Below are 14,700 nucleotides of genomic sequence, written 5' to 3'. Positions count from 1 at the left end.
CTCTGACATTTGAGCTGATTAGGACCTGATGAATGTAAAAACAAAGAATCACCAGATTTTTTTTTTACCTGATTTTTGTTTCTAAGAAAAGTGAGAGCCACATATGAGGACATTCGTTTTAAATTTTGATAAAACAGAGGCAGTATAATGTCCTCGTAAGTGGATATCAGGCCCTTGTAGAGCAAAATTTAGTATTTTTGGTCTAGACAACCAAAAATGTGATGGCCACATATGTGGACGCCAGGTCCTAGGAGGTTAAAACTAATTTCTTTTTCCCGAGAATGTTTTTGATCTAAAAAAGGAAGATCGATATATATCTGTGTAGATGTTTGGGACATTTGGATAGTCATACATGTCATAGTTGTTAAAGGAAAAAACACCAAACTGCTGATTTGTCACACATCAGAGGACCACCAGAAGCACCCTGTGAGGAGGAAATATAATTTAATTTATGCCATTTTTATGAAGTTAGATCACATTTTAAATGAAAACATTAAAATGTTACCTGACATATTCCTTTCTTTGCTTCAAGCAGTTCTTATCCTGTCTCTTAATCTATCGTAGATTAATATGGAATAACTTAAACTTCAGCTTAGTAAGACTCTGTACCTCATATATTACCATGAGCATTATCTCAAAATGCTGTGATGATCATACTTTGTCCATCAAGCGTGAAGAAAATTGAAAGAAACAAAAACTTTGTTGAACAGTAGATGGTGCTATTGGAATATTTTGTATAACATATAATAATATAATACTGTGGCGTTCTCACTGGGAAAAGGAAAATGAGAAAAAGTAAATCTTACTAAAAAATTGTATATATTATCATTTTTTATTATGATATTATATTTTTTCATATAAAGACAAATCTATAGTGGTTTTAATAATGAAAAGAAAAAAAATAATGCAACTCAAAAACAGAAACTAAAAAAACATTTAAAGGATAATTTAGTGTGTCCATCATATAAATGATACACAAGGACAATGCAAGGAAAAAAATACATATTTGGTTATTTGAGCCCAATAATGTAATCCACCATTCTTCTCTTTGATACATCCTCCACCTTAGAGCTGTTTAAGTGATGAACACGGTTCATCAATATTTTCTGCTGAGAATGTTTCTGGAAGATTTCTTCTTGGTTTTCAGTTATCTTATCAAGCTTCATTACAACCTTCATTTGAAAGTCTAAGAAAAAAACAGATGAGCAAGTATTTTTAACATGTGAAGAAATGACAGATCTGTCACATCCAGTGTTGGTCAAGTTACTTGAAAAAAGTAATCAGTAATTAGTTACTGATTACTTCCCCAAAAAAGTAATCCCGTTACTTTACTGATTACTTATTTTCAAAAGTAATTAATTACTTAGTTACTTAGTTACTTTTTAAAAACACGATTTACAACCTGAAGAGGTGATAAAGCGATAGATCTTTCAGCCCAATTCTACTTTTTCTACATAATCCATCATACAAAATGTAATCAAATGGAAAGGTCCCTTTTTAAAACTTGTTTTATTAGTTTTAATCTTTTAACTTTATGCATCAAGCAAAAATTTAATTATATGCAACATTCTCTGACTTGAAGAAATTAGTTTAACATTTAAACCTATTTTCTGCACATTCCAGCACATAAAATAAAATATTTTTTGTGTTTACACTCACTCTTTCAAATAGATGCAAGTAAAACACAGCAGAAAATAAATAAAGTCAAAGACTCAGCGGTCCTGTTGCTCTATTTTTACCTGTAAAGCAGGACTGCGGTAGGCGGAGGTTTACCCTGGTGCAGGTGTGCCGCGGTCAGTTGAAGAATCCGCGAGTTTCTCTGTGAGTTTCCCATTATGTCATGGTGCACTCGGTGCTTGCTTGGAAGTTTAGGGGGTTTTTTCGCTGTAAAAAGAAGTTTTCTTCCCACGCACAACGGACACTAATGTTTTTGTCACTTTTTATGGAATCAAACTCAAAGTAAGGTCAGTACTTCCACGCTTTAAACGCTGCACGCTCATACTCTCTCCCACAATCGATATGTGATCCATTGTTGATCTGCACACAGCTGTTGTCACTAACGGCGCACTCACTTACGTCACTGTCGTGAGACATTCTTGCAAAAAATCACGGTTTTAGTAACGCAGTAACGCAGCGTTCCTACGGGAAAGTAACGGTAATCTAATTACCGTTTTTGCAATAGTAATCCCTTACTTTACTCGTTACTTGAAAAAAGTAATCAGATTACAGTAACGCCCATCTCTGGTCACATCTACATTAAACTCCAAACTGTGTCTTGTGTTGCATCATATTACTGAGGGGCATAATGAGAAAACTGACAAGAAAAGTCCATGGTGTATGTGGGTATGAATTTCTGTCATTTTAATTGCAATAACTTATAATTGTGTACTGTAATTCATATATTTTTAGTGTATAATGTGATGCCCAAGAAGAGTTTTCTGACACACAAGTGGAAAAAAAAAAACTGGAAAGATTTTTAACCAAACCTTACTATCATTTTAAAATAAATCTTCTGTCATTTTTAAAAGAACATTGGAATTCTTATGTCGACATGTATCCTGGTAATTAATTAGCTGAGGTATTAAATTTAAAGAAAACATAAGGAAGAAAATAACAATGGAAGTACTAGCTCCTGTAGCCAGCAGATGTCACTGTTGAGGCGGGGTACACCCTGGACAGGTCGCCAGTCTGTCGCAGGGCCAACACACAGGGACAGACAACCATTCGCGCTCACGTTCACTCGCACATTCACACCTAATGGCAATTTGGATTTTTCCAATGAACCTATCCCCACAAGCTGCATGTCTTTGGACGGTGGGAGGAAACCGGAGTACCCGGAGGGAACCCACGCAAACACGGGGAGAACATGCAAACTCCACACAGAAAGACCCTGGCCTGATTTTTGGAATTGAACTCAGGACCTTCTTGCTGTGCGGCAACAGTGCTAACCACTGTGCCACCGTGCTGCCTATTATTATTATTATTATTATTATTATTATTATTATTATTATTATTATTATTATTTTAAAACTGAATAAACAGACCTGGCAAATTAGACCACTTCACCTGGTGTGATGGCATCAGCCACACATGGGTAAAACAAGTCCATTTGTTCACTTATTAGTTTGGTTTACAGTTTTCTTCATTAATATAGTTCATTAATCATTTTATTTAAACCTAACACTGATATTATGAGCATAATAGCATTGTGTGGTTTTTCTAAAAATGTTTTCTGTTATATTAATTATGTTTCTCTTTCTTTGAGTTACCTGGTTTTGGGCAGTGGCTGTTTCCTGTTTCGGCAAAAGGCATGGCTGAGGAATCCCAGAACAAAATGCCTGCTCAGCAGGACCAACCACGTGCTTATCAGGAACAGGGGTGTTTTAGGTTTACTCATGTTATTCTGTGCATAGTTAGTATTAGTGTTTGTTTTTGTTTCCCCCCTATTGTGTGTAAATTGTTTGGCCAAACCACTATAAAAGCTACCCTCTTGTGTCTTTGTAATTAGGTCAGTTTATGAGTTAAGTTGTGTCCACTTTGTTTTAAGTTTCTGAACATTACTTTTTGTAGAGTTATATTTAGTTGACCTCTTTTATGGGCCCGCTAATTATATTTTTGAATTTTGTCTTTTGAACTTTTTTTGAGGTTTAAAATGAAGAAAACCCATTTTGAAGACATTTTTTCCTGTCCTCTATGCCTTGGCTGCTTGGTCCCTCACACTTGGCAAAAAGTCCACTCTTAGCTCAAAACACACAACTGTACTGTGTGAGTAACTGTAAATATTAGGGCCACACAGTTAACTAGGAATTGAACCTTAGAAAAAGTAATTATGTAAGATGAATGTTTGATGAAATAATTTGCCAACAGTCTTTATTGATACTGGCTAGAGGCAATATCCAGCAGAGAGACACACACACACACATATTAAAAATAAATTCCCCTCTCAACCCTCTGGGCGGTCTTTATCCTTCAAGTACAGGTCCTCCTGGGAGCTTGAGGGTAGCTTGCCCAGTAGCTTAGCCGTTCCTAGGACTGCGCTCTTCTGGACAGAGATATTTGATGTTGTTCCTGGGATCTGCTGGAGCCACTTGCCTAGCTTGGGGATCACTGCATCGAATACTCCGATTACCACAGGGACCACTGTTACCTTCACCCTCTACATCTTCTCGAGTTCTTCTCTCAGCCCTTGGTACTTCTCCAGGTTTTTGTGTTCCTTCTTCATGATATTGCTGTCACTCAGTATAGCTACATCTATCACTATGGTCCTCTTCCTCTGCTAGTCATGTTAGTTAGCCATCACCAGGTTGTCTGTCTTTAACTTGAAGTCCCACAGGATCTTAGCTCGGTCACTCTCCACCACGCTAGGGGGGTGTCCCATTTGACCTAAGGACTTCCAGGGCAACTTAATTATGGCATTCAATCTATGCTCTGCCTGCTAGCATCTTGCACCCTTCTGTTATGTGCTAGATTGTCTCAGGGGCATCCTTGCACAGCCTAAGGGACCATCATGGAAGGACAGGCCCATGCACGGTATGTACCACCGGCAGGCAGAGGAAGTGGCTGATATCCAGAAATCCTTTACAGATATATAATCCTAGAGAGAGAGAGAGAACATTATATTTTATTGGAAGGCATTCAGATCTTGTGTTACATTTAGTGATTCTGTTCGTGAGCCAGTCAAACTTTAGTTTCACATGACCACTGCCAAATTTATCAACATGCTCCCTCCTTTGGGTGAGAAAGCGGGAGCATGATCTCCTTCTGCTTTGAAGAAAGTCATGCTCAGGATTGGCTCACTCTGTCAGTCTTCACCTTCTTGGTAAGTTCATTAAAGAGTTCAGAGCATTCTAGTTTATTTCTGAAGCTCCACCTTTTTAATTGGTTTCCATTCTTCACAAGGCTGTTTTGGTATATTACCACAATGTGATAATTTTTTGGCACTAATCGCTCTCTATACACAGCCAAACTCCTATGCTTATTTTATTTTATTCTACTTCAATTGTGTCCATTTGCAGAATAATAATAAAATGGAGTCCAGAAGAGCTAAAGCTTGGAAGTACTTACATTACTTTGAGTTTGATTCCGTAAAAAGTCACAAAAACATTAGTGTCCGCTGTACACGCTGCGTGGGAAGAAAACTTCTTTGTACAGCAAAAAATTAAATCTGAGCAAGCACCTACCACGCTGCCATGGGAATGTGAAATTCATAGAGAAATCCCCAGATCCTCCCACTGACATGCATTGCTGTGTTTTACTTGCATCTATTTGAAAGGGTGTGTGTAAACACAAAATAATTGTTTTACTTTATATGCTGGAATATGCAGAAAATAGGTTTAAATGTTAAACAAATTTCTTTCAGTCAGAGACTGTTGCATATAATTAAATTTTTGCTTGATGCAATGTGCATAAAGATAAAAGATTAAAAGTAATAAAGCAATTTTTAAAAAGACTTTTTCATTTGATTCAGCTTCATGTGATGGATTATGCATAAAAAATAGAATTGGGCTGAAAGGTCTATTGCTTTATTATGTATTCAGGTTGTGTATCGTGTTTTTTAAAAGTAACTAAGTAATAAAGTAACTAATTACTTTTGAAGTAATCAGTATAGTCATGGGATTACTTTCTTGAAGAAGTAATCAGTAATTAGTAACTAATTACTATTTTCAAGTTACTGGACCGACAATGCTGATTAGTGGGCTGGAACAGCTCTTTGCGTGTCAAAAAATTGCTCCTCTCCGTGGTTGGCTGATGGACAAACAACAGCACAAGCAAGTACTGATACTTTTGATGCTGCCTGCATCTGACAGCAGACAGTCTCTACAGGTAGACCGGTATTTGTAGCTGCATACAAACTGCCAATGTGCCATCACCATAACCATAATTTCCCAGTTACTGTGCATTCCTCTAGTTGCATCTTGTGGTATTAATCGCCCTCTATACTTTGGTCAGGTTCTAATTGTTCCACCTGTTGGCACTGGCCACTCTCCACATTTCTGGCAGGTTTTTACAGTGCATTTCTTTGGCTATGCCTCAGGACACTAATTGACCTCCATACCCCTGTCAGATTTTTATACAGTATCTTGTGATATTAATCGCCCTCTATACTTTGATCAGGTTCTGATTGGTTTCACCTGTTGGCACTGGTTACGTTCCACGTTTTTGGCAGGATCTTGCAGTGCTTGTGACACTAATCAATCTCCATACATGGGTAGGTTCTTGTGGGCTCTACCCTGTGGCACTGCCCTCCATATCCTGACAGTCTCATACAGTGCATTTCCTTTGCTACAACTTTTGGGACTAATTGCCCTTCTTACATGAGCAGGTTGTCGGTTGAACATTTATTTATATAGGTAGTTTCCTACTGGGGAAGGTTCTTGTTGGCTTTATTTTGTGGCACTAACTGTTCTCCGTACTTTGGGCAGGTTCTTCTTGTTTGTATCTTGTGACAATAACTACTCTCCATAAACGGAAAAAGTCCTTATGCTGCGCTTTTCTACTCTGCCTGAGCACTCAAAGCATTTTATTCAGCGTGCATTATTCACCCATTCACACAAACACTTTTTCCATCTACTTTTGACAGATTGATATCGACTCTGCCTTGGGGTACTAACCACCCACCATACTTCGAGCAGATTCTTGTTGGCTGTGTCTTGTGGCACTAACCGCCCTCCATACTTTGACAGACTTCTACGGCACATTCCTCCGACTGCACCTTTTATCCTCGGAGTTTCGGCCCTAGCGGAGGAGTCCAGCACGGCAGCTCTTTCAGTTTCCTGTTGAGTTTCCCTGTTTCAGGGACAGGAACTCCCAGCTCTGCTTCTGTCCCCCGCCCATGATAATAACACGGACCGAGGGCAGGACACGATTCTTGGATTAAAGCCGTCCAAAGTCGGGACTTCCAGGGTCGCGAGAGGGATAACTTCCCAGCTTTATGGCGCTGTAGTCGGGTTATAAAGGCACAAGTTTTCCCTGCAAACCAACAACTCCGGGTGAGTAGAAACGATTGATCGCAGAGTTGGTTTCCAGCTAACTCGCCCACGGCTGGAAAAAGAAAAAGTTTTGCCACTTCGGTTCGGCAGTTTCCTCCCTGTTGGGGCTCCATGCGGTAAAAACAGGCTCGGATCTAAAGATAATCAGCTCTGAGGAGGTGAACAGCTTGTCGCAGAGCCGTTTTCCTGCTCGAGGCCCGAGCTGTGACTAATCTCAGGCCACGGCACGAAGAGCCATTTTTACCGCAGAGTCCTGTTGGAGGCAGGACAGCCTCACACCAAAGAACTGCTTTAATCACACACTGTCTCCGCGTTTCATTACCAACGAGTTAATTTTACTTGATAAAAGTAACACCTGGACTTCAGAGAGAGGCACCGGGAGTGAGAGCCGGGGTCAGAGATTTAAAACGGTCAAAGTTTTTCACTTTCAAACTAAAAACCGCCGAGTTTAAAACGTAAGGCTTAACATTTGGGGTTTTTCTCGACTTTTTCTTCTTCTGTTTGTTCCTTTGGGAATTACAGTAAGGAGAGGTGTGTTCAAGAACTATCTGTATTCCCCTGTGTCCTGATGCTGCATTCACGGTCCAGTAAATCAACTCAGTCATCCTTTGAACGCGTTTTAGTTAGGTATTTTGGTTTATTCGGCGTTTGGAGACTAAAGTTGAAAGTTCCAGAATATACCCCCAACTGTGCTGACACTCACTGCTGTGTTCATGTGTTGAAAGAGAAATGTCTCGGTTGCTCAAACTGATGCTGGAGTTTGATCTACAGTTGATGTACAGTTTACATTTTGCAGAGACAGTGAGTTCAACTTTACTCAAATTTCTAATTTTGTTGAATTTTTATCAGACAGCAAAATAAACAAAATTATTTTTTTAACTTGATATTTATTTCTATAAGACAACATAAAATATAAATACTTGCTAAAAAATCATTCTAAGCTATAAACATATTACATATTTCAATACTCTGCAGTGTCAGGCCCTCCTTCCTGTTTGGGCTTCTATTTTATTCAAAAGAAGCAACCAATAAGCAAAAACAAAGCGCTCGTTTGCACCATGCCTGAGATAAAGTAGATATAAAAACCGCATCATAGAGGATGACACCAGATGAATCACTTCAGAACCCTACATGTGATCATTAACCTACACAATTCAACAGAAAAACAAACTGAAACCTTTTTTGGGGGTGGAGATAAAAGTAGAAAAACTAAAATAATATGTTTGCATAAGTGTGTGCACCCACTTATAAATGTGGATACGGGTGGGGATAATTAACCAAGCACATTCAGATTAATGCCAAATAGTCAGAGGACATTGACTCTGATTTAAAATCAAATTTTAGCTGCTCTAGTCGGATTTTCATGTTTTTTACTTTTTATAGCAAAAAAGCCACGACTGCAAAGAGTCAGTCAGGAGAAGTGCACAAGTGATTTCCAAGGTATTAAATATGGCATGGGACACTGAAAAGATGGTCATCAATACGTGAAGAAAACATGACACAACAGTGACTTCACCAACAGCCAAAAACTGGTGAAAATATGATTCCAGGTGGTTTGTTTGGTGCAAAAGCAACACTGCACATGACCACAGAACAGCATACCCATGGTGAAGCACGGGGGAGGCAGTGTCATGCTCTTCTGTGGAGGGACCTGAAGAAAATGCGCTGAATTCTGTAATAAAATCAGTTGCCCAACACAGTTCCTGTTTAAGGATCCTCGTATTTATGCCATTAGGTTATTATTGAAGTTTCTCACTCTTTTATTTCCTCCTAAATGGTCCTTATGTTTTTTGTTTTTTTTTTGTTTTTTTGTTTTTTTTTTAGTTGAATTGTACAGGTTAAAGGTCACATTAAAGGTGGAAAAGGTCCTGTTGTCATTGTTTTACATCACAAAACCCTGGCATTCTAACAGGGCATCGGTTACAGGACATCGGTTATTATATAGAAATGATATATCTATATTTAAATACTTTCTATAGAAAGTTCATATAATCGTACAGTAATTTTCAGATCTATTTCAATTCAATTTCACTTATACAGCGCCAAATCACAACAACAGTTGCCTCAAAGCACTTATTATATTGTAAGGTAGACCCTATAATAAAACATACAGTGAAAACCCCAATAGTCATATGACACCATATGAACAAGCACTTTGGCGACAGTGGGAAGGAAAAACTCCCTTTTAAAAGGAAGAAACCTTCGGTAGAACCAGGCTCAGGGAGGGACGGCCATTTGCTGCGACCGGTTGGGGAGAGAGAAGGAAGACAGGATAAAAGACATGCTGTGGAAGAGAGCCAGATCGTGGGGGCGATCGTGGCTCAAGAGTAGGGCTGCCACAAACGATTATTTTGATAGTCGACTAGTCACCGATTATTTATGCGATTAGTCGACTAATCAGATCATCATCCACTGGACATAAAACTACAGCTTATTGCACCAGCAGCATCTGCTCTCATATAACTATCATTAGCTTACAGCTTTAAGCTTTTAAGGTGCTAACTAAAAATAAAGACAAGATGATAGTTTATTCAATTTTAATGAAATTTGCAGATTGTTTCGGTAAAGTTAAAAGTAAACTCCTTGCTATCTAAAATATAACAGGACACCGGAGTATATTCTCCAGCATCTCACACTTCTGATAATCAGCTGTCTGCTTTATGTTTATTCAGCTGTGTAAAAACTATAACTTTAATCTCAGCCAAACCGATTTACTCAGGAACAAATAAAATACTAAAAAAAAAAAAAAAAAAAAAAAAGCCAAACAACAACATTTTTAATTTATCTAAGTGACTCATATATATTTAACCTGAGTCGCGAAAGACGGCGGTGGGTTTGAAAACAATTTGCCGGGAGTCCGGTGTTCTCACGGCGCTAGTGACCTAGCCCCCGGCTAGCTATCGAGCTAGTGGGTAACAGACGTCTCCGAAAACGTCGGAGCGCTTTTGAAAATATGTGGTGTCCTGATAAACTGAGCCGATATTTGAGGTTTACACAGCTACATTCTCGCCTGAAAATATGTTAAACGTTTATTTTGTGACCCAGAAAGAATAATAAGAGTAATATTAAAACTAACTAGCTACCGCCATTGTTGGAAACTAAGCTGGGCCGCGCTATGAATTCTGGGACACAGCTGCTTCTTCTTCTTCGGGGTTTAATGGCAGCTGGCATCCTTGTACATGCAGTGCTGCCATCTTCTGTTTCAGTCCGTTATTACACTCTTAAATCCTGCTACTTCTGCGTCTTTTGCGATCTTACAAAGCTTCAAACGACACGTCGACTATTAAATCAGTCGTCGACGATTTTGATAGTCGACGTAATCGTGACTAGTCGACAAATCGTGGCAGCCCTACTCAAGAGTTGGGAGTTCGCCTTGTAATCGGAAGGTTGCTGATTGGACAGTCTCGGTCGTTGTGTCCTTGGGCAAGACACGTCACCCATTGCCTACTGGTGGTGGTCAGAGGGCCCGGTGGCGCCAGTGTCTGGCAGCCTCGCCTCTGTCAGTGCGCCCCAGGGTGGCTGTGGCTACAATGTAGCTTGCCATCACCAGTGTATGAATGTGTGTGGGTGGATGACTGGATGTGTAAAGCGCTTTGGGGTCCTTAGGGACTAGTAAAACACTATACAAATATAGGCCATTTACCATCTCTGGATTTCCTTGAGTTGAAGAATGCAAATACATAAGTGTGAGGTGGAGTAAGCATGCCACAGCTTCATCTCCTCAATTTGTCTCGATTTAAAAATGTCTGGAAGCCAAAATTATAAGGGAAATTATTGTGGGATGAACTTCATATAACAGAGCACCTTTCTAAAGCCATTGAAAAGGCTTTACTGGGAATATTAAAACATTGGGGGTGCTGTTAGGATCTGTGAGGAGAAAGAACTGCCCTGTTTGTCACAACTTTGTTATTATTCTTTTTATGAAGTGCTTTACTTATCAGTGTGTGCTGGAAGATGTGGCGGAAGGAAGGAAGGAAGGCAAGCGGGAGGGAGGGCTGGTGATGAGGCAAGATAGTGTGAGTTAGACTACATCTAATGTTGTTTTGGTAGAAGCTGCTATTTTATTTTATTTTTGTGGTCCTATAAGCCTTTAAACAATACACCTCAGGTAATAGATTATAGCAAACTGTTCACACTGTAACACAGCAGGAAGCCGCTGAGAGGCTTCTGTGTTTTATATCTGTTAACTTCTGCAGATGTGAATCTGTTGGCCCTCTTAAGACTGAATCAGCTTTATGCAAAAAATCTCTCCATCTTTTGCTTGTAAAAGTAAACGAGTAAGTAGGGTTTGCAGTTTGAGGCTTGACCTTCATTCTGGTAAAACTGGAAATGGGGGCAGTGAAATGTGTGAAAACCATAGATGGAAATGCAATATATAAGGTAAAAACGTAGTTTGTGTAATTCTAATGAGCTTGGAAGTCAAGTTTTGGTTTGAGCGTCTTTATCCTTCAGCAGAGTCTTAAGTCTCTGAGCAGCTCTCTGTGAGGATCTTCAGGAATAGTTCTCCAGGCTTCTTGAAGGACATTCAAAGCTCTTCTTTGGATGTTTCTGCCTTTTGTTCTGTTATCTGTCAGGATGATCCCACACTGCTTCAGTGATGATGAGGTCTGAGCTCTGGGAAGGCCCATCCATGACTGATAGTGTTCCCCTGTGTTTTTTCTATCCAGGTATGCTTTCGCTGCATAGGTAGTGTGTTTGGGATAATTGATGAAGCCGTTGCAAATTAGATACTTTCCAGATGCTCCGTCGTGGATCATAATGTGATGGGACTTTTCTGTAACACCGCTGACTGAAATGCTGCACACTATGACACGGCCTCCACTGTGTTTTACAGATTGCTGTAGTCAATTACCTTTGTACCCAAAATGACGATTATTGTACCATTTGGCTAGGGTGTTAGGGTTAGAAAGGCCTTCTAATTTATTTATCTTTTAATGTTTTTACCCTGTGGTATAGAAATGGTACCAAGTATTTTCCTTAGTCATAATAACTTATCATAACGACACTACTCAAGAATCAAGATTAACTCGCGATTTTTGCAAAGTTCTGTAAGTCAAACAAAAAGCAGGTTATCAGGAAATCAGAAAATAAAATACTGAAGACAAACATGATCCAGCCTGCACAGACACGAGGATCGCCGTGTTTGGGTCGGGATGATGTTGTAGGTGTCGTGCAGCGAGGATATTTCAATGATGATTTTCAGGGGCGGATCTGGAGAAATTTTCTGAGGGTGGTATGGAAATCAGATGGGGTGGCAAAATCAAAGTCATTTTTTTTTTGTTACACGTATGCAAATGTTAGATTCTTTAATATGTGGTTAAAATACACATATACATGTGTTTCATATAAACCTAGCCTGTAACTTTTATATTGGCTTTAGCCCCAATAATTAAACACGTCAGTTACGTTAAACAATGCGAATTTTTAGGTTACTATGTAGCCCAATAAGTATAAAATCCAGAAAGCTACACAACATGAGGTGGACCAGTTAGAAACACAAGTCTAACTTAAGTTTCACCATCTTTTATTAGAAATAATTACATTGTTACACGATCGGTTGCTACTGACAACAAGAAACAAAGCTGTTTCCCATTTTTAAGGGGGGCAGTATGCAATATATTTAGTTGTATAATTTATATTCATTGTTAATTGTAGCTAGGCTCAAAGGGTTAATGTTAGCTTATTGTAATAAACAACATTGTCATGTGCAAAATGAGGGTGGCACTTTGGGTGGCAAGCGATTATCTGCTGGCCCCACAGTAGATCCGCCCCTGCTGCTTGGACGCATGGATCAGCTAATTCGACTGCCAGATTGATTCTGCACTGATAACCAAAAGCTTTGTGTTGTAACCTGCAAATAAGAAAGTGCAAAACTGTTTTCACACCTCTGTCATGAAAAACATCTCTGACTTCCTTCAGGCTGGTACCGTTTCATGCACCCAGCGAATGGCGTTAGTCGACGCAGCTGTGTTGTGTTGCCTGGTTGCCATGTTTGGAAACACATGTGAGCCTGATGTTGTGCAGGGTTTAGATTTACATCTGTTTGTTTTTTCACTTGAGAGGAATATGAAGCGTATGTGGCTTCCTCCCTGCGTGCTGATGTGAAAATCCTCTGAGAGTGTGATCCGCTGCTCTTTGTTTAAAGTGTTTTTATCTTTTTATGTGACGTGTGACAATTACACTCCAGCAGTGCCAAGCATACAGTCAGAGAAACTGATGCTTCCTTCTTTTAAAAAAGGCTGCACAGCTGCTGTTTGCAGAAAATAACATTAAAAGGTCATTTTACAGAAAAAACACATACTTTCACTTTTCTTTTCTTCTAATTCCACCTCTAAATTTTTATGTTGGCATCTCCTAGAATGGCTTTGGTTGATTCACAGCTCAAAATAATCCTCCTTTATCTGATAATTTAGCATTAATCTCAGTCTCTGTGTAAAATGAGCTGTTAGCCCCCCCCCTCCCCCAAGATAACTTTATTCTGATTGGCTGCCCCTCACAAGCAGAAGGTTTAAAGAGCTGGTGAGTGGGAGGGAGATGATCGTATTAGGGATATCCCCTCTTTGTGACCTCAGAGGTTAGAGAGTTGAAAAAACTGCGGTGAAGCTGTAGGAAGTCCGGTGAATTTTTATAATTTCATGCACAGCCCACCTACAGTTGCTCTTTGCCCTTCAAACATACAGGCAGTTTTCTTTGGGATCAGCACTTTGTCAGATTGTACCTCTTGTTTCTATATTGATGCTTTTCTCGTTTATGATAATTGCTCTGCTGATGTTTAGCTTGCGTTTGCGTCTGTCTGGCGCACCTCGGCCACAAGCTTGATGGTGGTTTTAATCTTCTTATTGCGCTGTTACGCCTGCAGATACATGGTGTGCAGCTTCAGGAGTGTGTGCAACAGCTCACAAACTAACAGGCTAAAATAACACTTGTATGAGGACATAACTCTAGACATGTTAACAGGAACTGTGCACTGAAGTCAAGGTTCCTTTTTTCTTACATACAGGACATGGTTTCCCTCCTGAGTTAAAGCTGATCAGCAGACTCAGCAGCAGTTGTTCTTTGTGCTTACATCTTTTTTTCCCTCTGCAGCAGTTTTTCAGTTAAAAAAAAAAAAAAAAAGATCTTTGTTGAAATTTGCATCTCCTTTTTTATTGGTTACTTTCAGTTTTAGTGGACATGAGGGTAAATTAGGAGTTCTTCCCCCGTACCGAAGTCGACCACGCATCACATGCTCTGTCTCTGTGGTTTATACTTCCCTGTTTTGCCAGTTTTTGATGACTGATCTGTAGTCTGTAATGGTGCTTACTTAACTGTTGGCAGTTCATCTTTGTTTGGCTAATTTATAAATCATCAGCTCTATGCATCTATTCCCAGCTGACTTCCTTCTGTTTTTTTGTAAAACTGTTTTGCAACGAGCCAAATCTATTTTTACTCCCAGGTCAAGAAAACATTTAAGAGCACAAGCTGCATAGAAATGTATTTGTTGTGCTCCACCTCAGTGTAGCTAAAGTAACAGGACTGCATTTTTGTGTTGGTTGGCTCTGATATTAAAAAATGACTGCGAGATTGCAGTGCAATCAATGAAAATCAATGCTGTCAGTCAATATGAATTCAAACTCTGACTGCTGGCTATTGCAAAAGTCAGCCTTGCAGATATTTTGTTCTATGTTGAAAGCAGTTATTTTTTAATAAAAACTGCAATAATGTCACAAAC

General features: G+C 39.3%; 1 protein-coding gene across 3 annotated transcripts in view; it reads left to right on the top strand.

Moving 5' to 3' along the window:
* The first annotated feature begins 6,598 nt into the window (after nt 1-6,598).
* Nucleotides 6,599-14,700, top strand: part of cyfip1 (cytoplasmic FMR1 interacting protein 1) — a 38,008-nt gene continuing 29,906 nt past the window's right edge. For 2 of the 3 annotated variants that reach the window (XM_040040319.1, XM_040040320.1), the window contains exon 1: nt 6,599-6,989. The gene's annotated coding sequence lies outside the window, so the exon portion shown is untranslated. The remainder of the gene's footprint in view (nt 6,990-14,700) is intronic. The other variant, XM_040040318.1, reaches the window with a different exon arrangement.

The sequence above is a fragment of the Simochromis diagramma genome, unplaced genomic scaffold (genome assembly GCF_900408965.1).
Source record: "Simochromis diagramma unplaced genomic scaffold, fSimDia1.1 OVJJ01000026.1, whole genome shotgun sequence".
NCBI classification, from domain to species: domain Eukaryota; kingdom Metazoa; phylum Chordata; class Actinopteri; order Cichliformes; family Cichlidae; genus Simochromis; species Simochromis diagramma.
The sequence above is the reverse complement of the archived record's forward strand: the minus strand, read 5'-3'. Positions and strand labels throughout refer to the sequence as shown.